This window comes from Scyliorhinus canicula, chromosome 6 (assembly GCF_902713615.1).
Source record: "Scyliorhinus canicula chromosome 6, sScyCan1.1, whole genome shotgun sequence".
NCBI lineage: Eukaryota > Metazoa > Chordata > Chondrichthyes > Carcharhiniformes > Scyliorhinidae > Scyliorhinus > Scyliorhinus canicula.
In genome coordinates this window covers 104,563,530-104,575,756 of record NC_052151.1, presented here as the reverse complement: position 1 = coordinate 104,575,756, position 12,227 = coordinate 104,563,530, and the positions used below count along the sequence as shown (strand labels likewise).

The window sequence follows — 12,227 nt, the reverse complement described above, 5'->3', positions numbered from 1 at the left end:
ACTGCCCCTGGAGAGCCCAAGTGGTCGTGGTAAAAACTGGGGAGAAAAACAGGATGGTCATTGACTACAGTCAGACCATCAATCGGAACACACAGCTCGACGCATACCCCCTCACTCGCATATCCGATATGGTCAATCAGATTGCACAGTACCGGGTCTTCTCGACAGTGGACCTGAAATCTGCCTACCACCAGCTCCCCATTCGCATGATGGACCGCCAGTACACTGCGTTTCAGGCGGACGGCTACCTTTACCATTTCCTTTGGGTTCCCTTCGGCGTTACTAACGGGGTCCCGGATTTCCAACGGCAGATGGACTGAATGGTTGACCGGTACGGACTGCGGGCCACTTTCCCGTACCTGGACAATGTCACCATCTGCGCCCACGATCAGCAGGGCCATGACGCTAACCTTTCCAAATTCCTCCACACCGCCAAACTCCTTAACCTAACCTACAACAAGGAGAAGTGTGTGTTCCGCACGGACCGATGAGCCATCCTCGGCTATGTGCTCCAGAACAGAGATCTCGGGCCCGACCCCGATCGCATGCGCCCCCTCATGGAACTCCCTCTTCCCCACTGACCCAAGGCCCTCAAAGGATGCCTGGGGTTCTTTGCGTACTACGCCCAGTGGGTCCCAAACTATGCGGGCAAGGCCCGCCCACTCATTCACTCCACCATTTTCCCACTGATGGCCGAGGCTCACCAGACCTTCAACCGTATCAAGGCCGACATCGCCAAGGCCGCGATGCACGCGGTCAACGCGACGTTACCCTTCCAAGTCGAGAGCGATGCATCAGACGTTGCTCTGGCCGCCACCCTCAACCAGGCAGGCAGGCCCATGGCATTCTTTTCCCGCACCCTCCATGCCTCTGAAATTCGGCACTCCTCTGTCAAAAAGGAGGCCCAAGCCATCGTAGAAGCTGTGCGATATTGGAGGCATTACCTGGCCGGCAGGAGATTCACTCTCCTCACTGACCAACTGTCAGTTGTCTTCATGTTCAATAACACACAGCAGGGCAAGATCAAAAATGATAAAATCTTGAGGTGGAAGATCGAGTTTTCCACCCACAATTACGAGAGTTTGAATCGCCCCGGAAAGCTCATTGGGCCCCCCGATGCCCTATACCAAGACACATGTGGCAGCGCACAAGTGGACTGACTCCAACACCCTTCACTCCATTCGGTCAGTCCTGTGTACTGCGACTAACGAAATTCCCCATGAATGTCTCTTTGCCTTCCCCAGGAAGTACACCTCCAGGGTTTCGCTCCCAACATGGCTGGCAGCTCCAGGACCCGTTCTCCTCCGTAAGCACGTGTAGCAACACAAGGTGGACCCATTGGTTGAGAGGGTACAGCTACTCCACGCAAACCCGCAGTACGCCTATGTAGCATTCCCCGACAGCCACCAAGAAACTGTCTCCCTCCAGGACCTGGCATCAGCTGCGTCCCCGCACAACCCCCAACCTGCCCCGGCACCATCCTCCCTTCCCCGGTGCACCCCGCCACAGCCCCCGCTCCAGAATGATCTACCGTCCTCTTGGTCCCACCCATGGATGAAGATGAGGCCGACACTCTCCCGGAGTCACCGACGACCGAACCGACGCCTGCACGAACACCACACCTGTGGCGCCCGCAACAACGGATCAAGACGCCCGACCGTCAAAATTTGTAGACTCTTTCTATATATTTTTTTAACAACTTGTATGTAAATAGTTTCCACCACACCTACTGGAATCTTTTTTTAAACAGGGGGTGAATCTGGTAGTCATCACTGTTGTATTATATACTGCATACGAGGGTATTACGGTAAGGTCCCTGTACTACAGGTGTGGGGTAGATCCCTGCCTGCTGGCTCCGCCCAGTAGGCGGAGTATAAATGTGTGGGCTCTCTGAGCTGCAGCCATTTTGGCAGCAGCTACAGGAGGCTCCACATCTCTGTGTAATAAAGCCTCGATTACTCTCTACTCTCGTCTTGCCATAATTGATAGTGCATCACTCATATCGCCAGCACCCTAGTTCTCCCCTCAGGATTCCAACAATCTCTCCCTGGAAGAACTCTGCCACCACCGCCTCCCCCCCCCCCCCCCCCCCCCCCCCCCGCCCCGCCCGATTCCTACCCGTACCTTCCTTCCTACTCCTTCCCCTTCATGCTTTCTTTCCCCCTCACTCCATCTGGACAACAACCCTCCTCCCCAACCTTGACCTTCTGCTCCTCTGGACCTCCCGCCCCTCCCCTCCCCGTCCCTTTTGTGTCTTGCTCCCTCCCGTACCTCTCCCTCTTTGCTTCCTCCGGATCTCTCTCCCTCATGCAACCAGCTTCTATTCCAAAGCGAGTGCTTTAAAATTCTCCTTCAGCGGCTGCACAACACCAGTTGGATTACAGAACAGCATAAATTACCACTGGCGGGCAGGAGGTTTTACGAAGGTGCATGATTCTGTTCCGAAGTGCTTTTAATGAGCGGGCATGAGATGAAAGATGTTCACTGAGAGGCTCGGCCTGCCATGAACGTCGGATGGGAATAACCCTGACCTGGTTCCCAATTTTGAGAAACCAATTTTTTTCTCCTCACCATATCGTGAGCCACCACAAATCCCGCCGATGTTGGGAGGGGTCGATTCCACCCAATGTGTGGGGCTGGAAAGAGTGAAATATGTTTCATCTGCACTGTGCTGTAGGGAAGCAACAACCACAAAAAAGGTAAACCTTGACAAGAGGAGAAAGAGTTACCACCTGCAGCCCATGATTTAGAGTGCCTACCCAATACCATCTGTTCAAGGTAATTCAGCAAAGTCTTTCGCTTCAACACCTCGGAAATGGTGGCAAAATTGAGATAACTGTCCCACAGACTAGCTAAACAACAGCTGGACATAGTCATGCTCACAAAATTATACTGATAATTCAAAGTCCCAGGCTCCTTGTTCATCTCTGAATATGTTGTGTCACTCAAACCTATCAAAGGCACAATGGTACACAATACAGTCAGAGGACAGTCACAGTCAAGAGTCCCCATTATTGATTCTGGATCCCACAAGGTTTCTTGACTTCAGATAACATATGGTCAACAATGGGCCCTGCCCACCATCTTCGACAGCTGTTGAATCAGCACTCCTCCACATTGAACACCACTTGGAAAGTAAAAAGGATAGTAAGGTGAACAGAATGTGTTTCAGGTGGGGGATTCCAATGACTATTACCAAAAATAGCTCGACGTTACCAACACTGGCCAAGCTTTTCATGTTACAGCTACCACACTGTGCTTGAGAAGAGTAGCTCACCAACTTGCTCATCATTAAAGAATTGCGAAGAGTGACTATTGTATCGTCGTTGTGGAGGGCATGTCCCAATTTAAGATTAAAGACAGTCTCCATCATAGTTTGTGGCAATATCATTGTGCCAAGTAACATGTGCCAGCAGCTCAAAACTAAGCATCTACAAGGTGCTGTGGTCCATCACAATAAAAATTTTATATCATGACAATTTTTAACATGATGACCGACATAACTCAATGAGGAGCATATAAGAGCCGCAGTAGTTATTTGAAACATATGTTGCTCTTCTCAGTATCGATAAATGATCTCAATTTTAATAATAATAATCTTCATTATTGTCACATTAACACTGCAATGAAGTTACTGTGAAAATCCACTGGTCGCCACACTCCAGCGCCTGTTCGAGTACACTGAGGGAGAATTTAAAATGTCCAATTCACCTAACAGCTCCTCTTTCGAGACTTGTAGGAGGAAACCGGAATGCCCGGAGGAAATCCATGCAGACACGGGGAGACCATGTAGACTCCGCAGACAGTGATCCAAGCCGGGAATCAAACCTGGGACTCTGGCGCTGTGAAGCAGCAGTGCTAACCACTGTGCTACCATGCCGCCCAACAGGGATACAATATTGAAATGTGCCTGTGATACAAAAATAGAACCACAGAATAGGATTGTTGAATGATTACAGCACAGGAGATCATTCAACTTGATTATTATTATTATCCCTGGTTTAGCTAAGGTTTAGCTCAGTGGGCTGGTTTAGCTCAGTTGGCGAGACAGCTGGTTTGTGGGCTAAATGCTGGTTTAGCTCAGTGGGCTAGACAGCTGGTTTGTAATGCAGACAAGGCCAGCAGCATGGCTTCAATTCCCATACCGGCTGCGAATTCGGAATTCATGTGCCCGAACATGAATGTGGCGACTGGGGGCTTTTCACAGTAAGTTTATTGCAGTGTTAATGTAAGCCTACTGGTGCCAATAAAAAAGATTATTTATTTTCAATTTTAATTTTTTTCCCATTGTGCAAATGCGGGCTCTCTGCAAGAGCAATTTTGCTCGTCTTACATCTTCCCCCCATAGCTCTGCATTTTTTTTTTCCTTCGGGTGCTATTCTAATTGAAAGAAACAATTGAATCGACTTCCACCACCCCCTCAGGCAGTGCATTCCAGATTACATGACTCGCTTTGCAAAAAGCCTTTCCCTCACATTGCCTTTGATTATTTTGCCAATTGCTTTCAATCGCCGCCTTCAGGTTCTTGATGCTTGCTCCAAAAGGAACAGTTACTCTCTTTTTACTCTGTCCGTGTCCCTCATGAATTTGAACATCACCATCAGATCTCCTCTTAAACCTTCTTCTCTCAAGAGAAGAACATGAGCCTCTGCAATTTACCTACTGCCCCTAACTGAGGTTCCTAATCCCTTGAAACATTCTTGTGAATCCTATCCTGACCACTCTGAAGGCTTCACATCCTTCCTAAAAGCTGCTCTCAAGAGTAAGTAAGGAATGAATTATTCTATGATTGTCTCTGCCATGACTGGAGAAATGACTGCGCTCTTTGCTGCATCTGCCCACAGCAATGTAACGGAGATTAAGCCTCGAGTGATGGGAGGTTGCATTTTGGTGCAACAATATCAGTACAGCTGGTCATGTAGATAGTTAGAACATTGAACATAGAACAGTACAGCACAGAACAGGCCCTTCGGCCCTCGATGTTGTGCCAAGCATTGTCCGAAACCAAGATCAAGCTATCCCACTCCGTCATTCTGGTGTGCTCCATGTGCCTATCCAATAACCGCTTGAAAGATCCTAAAGTGTCCGACTCCACTATCACAGCAGGCAGTCCATTCCACACCCTAACCACTCTCTGAGTAAAGAACCTACGTCGGACATCCCTCCTATATCTCCCACCCTGAATCTTACGTTGTTTTCTAAAATAAAACTTCTGATTTTAATAACTTCTGATAATAATCCTCCAGTACACTATATTTTGAATCATTAACACAAAATTAACAGTTATACCTTGCATTTTCAAGATAAGTACTAAAAACATCAGAAGAATGTTGTTTTTAATGTCAGAGAAAAATATAATTCCTGTTGAGAACCCATTCATGATTCAGACAATATGGTGTTTAGACAAGACAGACTACACACACATTTAATTGAGAAATTGCTTTTTCTGGTTTTCAGCTGATGCAAGTTATTTTCTTTGGAAGTGGTTAAAGAAAAATGAAGAATATTCTTTGATCAAAATCTGTTTTAAATTTTAGTAGCATGAAGTGTGGGAAGATCATGGCTAAAGAACATAAAGAAAATAAAATGTTGTGCCGGAAATCTTTCCCAGCTGTGTACTGAGGGCTCTGTTTTTCAGCTCCGGATGTCAAACAAAAAGGTTCAAATTACTTCATAATTTTTCAAAATAACTTAAACTTTGGTCAAATGAAAACTTGACCAGGTAGAGTGCAGTTAAAAGAAATAGAAAGGGGTACAACATTACTGCTTTCAATTACAGTCGGGATTTTTTTTAATGATTGTAAGGAAATAACATACAGCTATTCCATATAAACATTGGCTGTAGCCAAAGGGAAGAGTCTACCCTGCAGTGCCAAGACTGCAGTTAACATTTGTTTTGAAATATCTTTAAACATTTTTTTAAAAAAAGGAACTCCCACTTGTCCTCTTCAACACATCCTTACACTCTACTTTCTGCAGCTTGAGGAAACTATTGCCCAGTGCAAACAATCTACATCCTAGGTAAAAAAAATCTGGGGCGGAATTTTCCGTTCCTGAGGCTAAGTGCCAGCGCCAAAGGAGAATTGACAGGTGATGCATGATGGGAGAAACGGCACGAACCCCTCACCAATTCCGGTACCGGTGAGGGGCTAGCACAGGCTCCACGTGAAACACCCGCGTAATATGGCAAACGGCCGGAGAATCTCTGGGTCCCGGGCCGCGCATGCGCAGGACTGACGGGCTGCATCGGTCACGCCGGAAAACATGGCGCCGGCCGTGCTGGAACCCTAACCCGCCACCCCGACATCACAGCCCACCCTATGGCCACCTCCCATCACTCCCCCCAGGCCTAGCAGCAACCCCTCGGCCAGCAGCATGGCTCCCAGTCGAGTGTGGCGGCGCTGAACACTGTATTCATCTTGGCCCATAGGGGGCGGAGCATCGCTGATGATGCACCAATGGCCTTACGACTGCGCATGGCCCTATGACTCGGATTTGGAGGGGACGGAGCATCGCCAACCACTGTCAAACCAGCACCTGCTCCGAATCTGGCTTCGGAAGCTATTCTCCGCCCAATCGCCGAACACGATTGTGGCGTCGGGCTACAGACAATCCCGCCTCTGGCATTTAATTCATATTCCTTGAATTGCTGTTTCACTGTCACATGTTGTTAATGGGCATAAATTATTATCTTTTGTTTTCATTTGCTCATAATAAAGGTGCAGTATTCCAGAATTGAAAAGATAAGAAAAATGCCAATGAGAGGTGACTAATTTTGAAAAGCTCATCAGCAAATCTCATCAATAAAATAATAGTAGTAATAAATCGCTCAAAATTGGAAGAAAAACATCATCAGCCAGTTATTCTTCTAAATTAAAATTTTAGGGCACAGAGATTGAATCTGTAGCATTGGTGGAGATGGTGCAACAGAGGCTGCTAGCCCTCTGAGTGGGGTAAGCTGTGCCTCCAGCTGTTTCCAACATGGGGTCCTATGCTGGGAATGGTGCTCATCAGGAGACTCCCAAAGGTGTGGTCAGGATATCAAACAGTCTACCAGCTGATTTGATACTTTATTTGCAAAATTGGACCACACAGGTCTATTCAATATTATTGTTCATCACTCACTAAAGAACAAGCATTCAGCTGGGACCAGTACTAACATTATTTAAAGGACTAAATATCTAATTTACAGGCACGTTAATGTAGAATAACTTTGATGATAGTAAAGTCTCAGGAAGTACTCTGGGGGTGCTTTTGGTCATGTGGATTTGACAGGGAATGTTGCTGCACTCTCAGCGAGGGAAGAGAATTTGGTGATCTGTGCATAATGAGGCTGCACCAGGTGAAGGAAGCTGCAACTGCAGTGCCTCTGGGTTGGCACCAAAATAGGGAGAAGGAGCAAAGGCTATATGGACAGGGGAAGGTCAGGCCGATGCCATCTCCTGAGTTGGAGCCGGATTCTTCCATGCTCCTTGAAAGCCAGAGCACACCGTCTGCTAGGCCAGCTGTAATGCATTCATATGTTACGAGCATCCTAGTGCACAATGATATCATTAAACATATCGGGGCGGGATTCTCCCCTGCCCAGCGAGGTGGGGGGTCCCGGCGAGACGGAGTGGCGTGAACAGGTTCGATTCCGGCTTGGGTCACTGTCTGTGTGGAGTCTGCACATCCTCCCCGTGTGTGCGTGGGTTTCCTCCGGGTGCTCCGGTTTCCTCCCACAGTCCAAAGATGTGCAGGTTAGGTGGATTGGCCATGATAAATTGCCCTTAGTGTCCAAAATCGCCCTTAGTGTTGGGTGGGGTTACTGGGTTATGGGGATAGGGTAGAGGTGTTGACCTTGGGTAGGGTGCTCTTTCCAGGAGCCGGTGCAGACTCGATGGGCCGAATGGCCTCCTTCTGCACTGTAAATTCTATGTTATAATCTATGAACCACTCCGGCGTCGTGCCGCCCCAAAGGTGCGGAATCCTCCGCACCTTCAGGGGCTAGGCCCGCCCTGAAGCAGTTTGCGCCCAGCCGGCCAGCGGGAAAGGGGCTTGGCACCACGCCAACCAGCGCCGAAGGGCCTTCGCCGGCCGGCGCGAGTTGGTACATGCGCGGGGGCGTCATTCCCGCGCATGTGCAGAAGAATTCGCTTCCGCACCGGGAATGGCAGACCAGTAAAGCCTCTGGTGCGAAAGGATAGAGTGCCACAACGGCAAAGGCCCGCCTGCGGATTGGTGGGCCCTGACCGCGGGCCAGGCCACCGTGGGGGCATCTCCTGAGGCCAGATCCCCCTACGCTCCCCCAAGAACTCTGGAGGCCGCCCGCTCCGCCAGGTCCCGCCGGTAAGGGACCTATCCAATTTACGCCGGCGGGACTGGCAAAGAACGGGCGGGACTTCGGCTCATCACGGGCCTAAGAATTCGGGGAGCCCCGGGGCCCATTGAGGCGCGCCGGTCCCCACCATTCTCCGAGGCGGACGGCGCGACTCACACCGGGCCGATTTTTGGGGGGTGGGAGAATTTGGAGGACGGCAGGGGCGGGATTCACGCCCACCTCCAGCGATTCTCCGACCCGGCGGGGGGTCGGAGAATCCCGCCCATGATCTGGTCACCTTGGTGTCTGTTTCTGTTTCCAAGTTCCTCTCAATATTTGACAGAAATCTGACAGATGTTGGCAATACAATGGGATTAAACTACAAAAGTTTTCACAGTAAAGGTCAGTAGAGACCATGATAAACAAAATAATCCCCACCTGCTAGGTTGAAGATGATTTTTGACTAATTATCCTGAGCCTCACTGTTTCTGAGAGCAGGTGGCTGCACTAAATTGAGTAGGAGTCCAAATGCCGCATTTTCAGTGTAGAGTTGGAGATCATGAGTCGTGTCATTTCTCAAGTCATATTTCTGCTTGCTGTATAACCCGAAACACACATGATTTTTTTTCCCCTTGGGATGTTGGGTTTAGGTTGGAGTTGGTGCTGTCGTCTCCCAGAGCACATCCAAGATGAGAACAGAGGTGGGCAGCTGCCGATGCCAGCAGGATGGAAGGCCCACCTTCACTTATTGGGACATCGGCCAATATCTATTTGTAATTGATCGGCTTCCTAGTCCTTGCCCTCACTCCCTTCATCCTCACCCCCCAAACCATCATTTATCCTCATATCCCAATGACCCCCCCCCCCCCCCCCCCCCCCCAGGCTACCCCATACCACCTCCATGCCTCCATCCTCCATAATGACTCACCCAGTATTCATTATGGACTCATGAGCCCTATAATAACAGTGGCAAAATAAACAATCATCTATTGAAACACACTTGAAATAAAGTTCATTTTCGGAGCTCATGAAACTTGTCAATTCAGCATAGTCAGTCAAACACCAACTGAAAAAAATTGTCTCATTATAAAACATGAACAAAAATATAAATCCTATTAACTGTTCATAAAACTGTCAATCAAATAAATCCCACAGATTCCTGGACAGATGTGTCAACAACCTCTAATGTGCTGAGCCCATTAGTGAGCATTAGAATTCAGCCAAGCATTAATAATGACACTCCATTGCATAGCTGTACAAACAAACCCTCCAGAACCCAATATGCCAAATGATTTTCAATGAATGGACTTCCAATCAAAGAAGACAGGCATCTGTTCAGATTTTTTAATGTCTGAACTTTAAATCAATGTACAAATCTCTGTTCAGGGTCTAGATGATACAGTGACATCTGATTCTTTATAGTCCTAAGGTCATAAGAACATTTTATCTACTGAAGGGAATACTCTAAGTAATCTGAATACGCATACAATGTTGGTAATTTTAATGGTCACTTCCCTTTGAAGAAGAGAGTCCTTATGATCAATCATTTCATTAAAACATACTTAAAATATCATACAGCATATGATGGCATTTGAAGTTGGCAAGATCTTTTACACCGACTTGTCCAAAGCTTCCCAACTCCACAACAGCCTTCCCCCAAGATTCATGAACTGTCAAACCTAATGTGTTTCACACAGGCTTCAGATAGGCATCTGCCTCACTGAAGATCTCAAACTCAGGGAAAATTGAGACAGCCATTTAAAAGGCTGAAACTTGCTGTCACTTGGTGTGAGTGTCAGCTCATAATCAATCATTTTTCCCATGCTGATCAAAATGGTGGCCATCAGGAATTGGCTGGGAAATTTTAATTTGCAGTTCCCCCATCCTCCATTTTTGGCATGGACCGGTGCTCCATTACCGTGGGCACGGAATAATTCATAAAGTGGCAAAACGAGAAGTATCAGGGTCTCCCCGATGTCCCTCCAGGTATCCGTTTCCCTCGAGGCACCAAGTCGGGACCCTCGGGCACCCAAAGGAAGGAGCAGCAGCAGCTGGACACCTCTGGATCACCTACTCTGGACTCTCAAGAGGTTGTATGCTCCATCCAAATCCCTTCGACCTGTGACCCCTTCACCCTTGTCCTATGTCCCCACAAAGAGAGAAGCTGGTCCAATGGTGGAAAGCCAAAGTAAGCCAGGGCCCTACTGGCCTCAGTTCTCCAGAATATGGGTCACCCAAGTCATCAAGGACAACAGAGCAGGAAACTCCATAGGCTGCCTCCACTCATGCTGCAGATGTTACGGCAGCACTTAGAAGTAGTAGTAAGTCAGGTAAAATCACAAGTGGTTGATCACAAGTGGTTGCATGGGTGAACAGCATCACTGTATTATCATTAAATATATTCACCGTCACAAAATAATGTCTACTGTTGTCTTTCAGCACCATGATACACCCTTTGCGGAGCCTTCCCCCAAACATTCCCACTCCTCCCCCACATCTCTATCACTCGCAATTCAGCTGCACACAGACACACCATGGGTGATTCTGGAAGAACAACAGGGGTTTTCACAGCTTTGTGTAAACACTCCCCACGCACACAGATCCTCCAACCATCACACCCATCAGCCTGTGCTGAGCTTTTCCAGTGTTGCCTGCTGGGGTTCTCTTCCAGTTCTGCATCTGAACTGACCAGAAGCCCTGTGCACCCATCCCGTGCAGCACCGGTGTCCATCCCAAAGAAGGCTCCGCTCACTTTCACTTTTGGAGATGATGGCCGTCATCTGCTCTTTTTGTCAGCTTCTCCCTTATTTCTCTTCAACCAATCACCCATGTCCTTTGCCTCATCACTGTCGGCTCCCTTGACATTATGTTCCATCTCCCCACCATTATCTTACAGCCCGGCCCCTTCTCCTTCAGGAATGTCTCGGTGAACATGCACGTTCCCTACCTGCCTGAACACCCCACCCCATCTGCATTGGCCTCCCCGACCACCTTGATCCTCGCCACCCTTTCTACCAATACCACTGTATCCTCACTCACTCACATGACTGGCCCTCTCTACTCTCTCTCATGCTCACCATTTCATCCTGCCACATCCATCCTCAGTTCACTTCCTAGGTGGCAGTAGTGGACTCCACAAACTTCTTCCTTGCATGCTCCCCTGGATATTCCTACCCCCTTCCTGCTTCAACCTTCCAAACTGCACACCATGTTAATCCAGACATGTTCTGGAGCAGTGTTTTCCTACTGGCATAATGGAGAATCAGGTGTGGAGGGAAGATTCTTGTCGGGCTTCCATTTGCATCCTATTAATGGGATGCAAATTGGTTTCATGTCGGCCTCCAGCAGGATTGCCAATCCGCCATGGTGGGCAGTATCAGAAGATCCTGCTGTAGATTCATGCAGATGTGAAACCAACTTTTGGACCTTCTGCTAAATTCTCCCCCATGCCCTCTCTCCTCCCTCCTCCCAACACCCAACAACCGCCATTGGCACCACCACAAGGGGCATGGGAGAATTCCGGCCGATGTTACAGACAGCCACAGTAAAGCATTCACTGGGTCTCGGTACTTTTGAAAATGGGACAATACGGCTGTTCCCAAGTGGGTACATTGGAAGGCGAGACACATATGAGAAAGCTCAAGTGCCATTCAATTGTCAACAGACACATGTGAACACCATCACTGGAATTTCCCCTCCAAACCGCTCACTGCCCTGACTTGGAAATGTTTGCCTTCATTGTCGTTTAGTCAAAGTCCCGGACCTCCCTCTTTATCATCACTGTGCTTGCAACTACACCACATAGACTGCAGCAGTTCAAAAAGGCAGCTCACCACCACAATCTCAAGGACAATTAAGGATGGGCAATAAATGCTGGCCGAGCCAGTGACACCCACATCTTATGAATGAATAAAACATAACTCATATT

At 48.3% G+C, this 12,227-nt stretch overlaps 1 protein-coding gene across 5 annotated transcripts in view; it reads right to left on the bottom strand.

The window, feature by feature from the left end:
- Nucleotides 1–12,227, bottom strand: part of lama2 (laminin, alpha 2) — a 607,521-nt gene that overhangs the window by 472,050 nt on the left and 123,244 nt on the right. The window lies entirely within an intron of this gene.